The sequence below is a fragment of the Mesitornis unicolor genome, unplaced genomic scaffold, assembly GCF_000695765.1.
Source record: "Mesitornis unicolor isolate BGI_N332 unplaced genomic scaffold, ASM69576v1 scaffold8501, whole genome shotgun sequence".
Taxonomy (NCBI): domain Eukaryota; kingdom Metazoa; phylum Chordata; class Aves; order Mesitornithiformes; family Mesitornithidae; genus Mesitornis; species Mesitornis unicolor.
Window position 1 is genome coordinate 75,566 of NW_010163160.1, and position 2,498 is coordinate 78,063.

Below are 2,498 nucleotides of genomic sequence, written 5' to 3' on the forward strand. Positions count from 1 at the left end.
CAGCTTCCTGGTTCCTCAGCACGGCTGCTCAGCTCTGCACATGCAGGGGAGATTCAAGCACCCACTACTCTGATTCTCTGAAGTTCTCTGGTGCCTCAATTTCTTAGCACTTCTGAGCATCAAGATGTAGAACAGAGTGGACGGTTTCTGAAAACCACATCCACAGGTTTTTCATCAAAGGGTATCTGAGAAGCAATGGTGCATGAAACTGAGCCTTGATCTGGGGCACAGGCTGAGCTGTGCAGCCAACTTGCTGGTGATCTTAGGTGAATTATTTCACGTCTTCCTTAAATTTCTTCAAAAGCAAGATCAAGCCCAGAGTGCTGGCATTGTAAGATACTTTGAGGTCTTCTGATTTAATAACTTCTCAAGGACTTGATGGATATATTCATCAATTCATAAATACATGTGCAGCTGATACTGAAATCTGCTATGTTAAATGATAGCAGTGGTGAGTATGTAATGTTCTTCTCCCGGGACTGTAGTCAAAATTCTGCCTTTGAAGTGTGTGATTTATGAGAGGAGCTGCTACTCTTTCAAACTGAAGCAGCTCGTAGACTCTTCCTCTTTGTTTTGGGTTGTCCACCCATGTTATGAGGATAAACAAATTAAAGATCAGATTTTCTGCAAGGGAGAGGACGGAATGAACAAGTTCTGGAAAGCTGACAGACTCTGTTTGCATTGCATGATGGTCTTAATCACTATGGGAAAACAAAAAGGTGCTCTGTGTTTTTATAGCTTGCTGTTTACATACTTGCAGTATATCTTGTACTGTCCTTGGTTGAACTCCTAAATTGCCAAAAATAGCTCAAGTATGTAACTTGCTCCAGAGTTAATGCTCTCCTAAGCTGACCTAAGTAATCCTAAGAACATTTCAGGGTGTTTATCTGCAAATCTTGGGTGACAACTTTCATACAGGTAGTCCTTACTTATGAAGAAGTGTTTTCACTAATACTAATTTAAAAAAAAATCTACAGGAAAAAAAAACCTTACAATTTTAAACTAAAACCCAGCATTTAAGTATAATGATTAATTATTTTTAACACTAAGTAGTGACAAAGTTGTTTATTGTAATTATTTGTTGTCTTCTCAGAGGAGCTGCTAATTACAGAGAAATACCCATCTGTTAGAAATAGGCTTGTTCAAAAATAATAGGTGAATTAATCATTATTTCTCCATACAGATTGCAGCCTTTAAAGTAATGTTTGTTTGAAGTAAAGTCTGCTCTCTGGTATAATAAGGTAGGACTGCTGGGGGATACCGAGGTTGTGCTGCTGTTATGGTTTAACCCCAGTAGGCATCTAAGCCACACACAGCTGCTCTCTTACTCCCCTTGCAGAGGAATAGGGGAGAGAATCACAAGGGTAAAAGTGCAAAAGCACGTGGGCTGAGTTAAAGACAGTTTAATAGGTAAAGCAAAAGTTGTATGTGCAAATAAAGCATCTGCTACTTCCCATGGGCAGGCAGGGGTTCAGCACTCATAGGAGTTATTTGGAAAGCCAAACACTATAACTCTGGACTGACTCCTTCTTCCCCACAGCTTATACTGCTGAGCATGGCATTGTATGGTGTGGGATATCCCTTTGGTTGGTTGGGGTCAGCTGTCCCAGCTGTGTCCCCTCCCAGCTTCTTGTGCATCCCCAGCCTACTCGCTGGTAGGGCAGTGTGAGAAACAGAAAAAGCCTTGATGCTGTGTGAGCACTGCCTAGCAATAACTAAACCACCCTGGTGTTATTAATACTGTTTTCATCACATATATAAAACGTAGCATTATACAAGGAACTCTGAAGAAATTTAATGGCATCCCAGCCAAAAGCACTGCAGCTACTTACAAGGCTTGAAGGTAACAGAACATAAAAATGAGCTGCTTTATCGGTTTAAAGCAAACCTAATCTTTGTGATCATGGCTGTGGTCAGAATCTATTAGAAATGTTCAAATTCAGTGTCCTTGATGTCATTGTGAGATGGCCTGAATAGTGAGCAATAACCTTCTGTATTGTAATTCACATTTGAAGATGTGTGCTCAGGAAGTAAAACAGACAGGCAATGTCTTCTGTCTATCTTTAGGCCAACAAAGAGTCTATATAAAATGACAGAGGCATTTTTAGAAAAAGAAAGCAAATAATGTTTTTCTAGTTAGTAGTTGACAGCGTGACCTGATAACACAAGCTTCAGGGGCAGAAACAAGTGTGATTATTAAAGGATACTGGGTTCTCAGTTCATACAAATTGAATTCTTTCATAGTCTGAAGGGCTATGGAAATCTAGCGAGGAGTGTAGACTGTTGAAATAAAATTAGCATGTAAAGTGATTTTAGATATGCAGGAATATAGCCACCAAGTTTGAATTTGAGAAAGAAATCTCATTACTCATCTTGTAAAAAATTCTTAAATTCTGTATTTGCTATCACTGGCATAAAGGTTTTGCATATGAATGGTTTTTTGTGATTGCCCAAAGATACTGGATTATTGAATTGACAAAGTTCTGTTCCACTCTTTC

The 2,498-nt window shown here is 39.3% G+C and overlaps 1 protein-coding gene across 1 annotated transcript in view; it reads left to right on the forward strand.

Annotated features, from left to right (window-relative positions):
- Positions 1–2,498, forward strand: part of LOC104547969 (chromosome unknown open reading frame, human C3orf67) — a 71,728-nt gene that overhangs the window by 14,189 nt on the left and 55,041 nt on the right. The window lies entirely within an intron of this gene.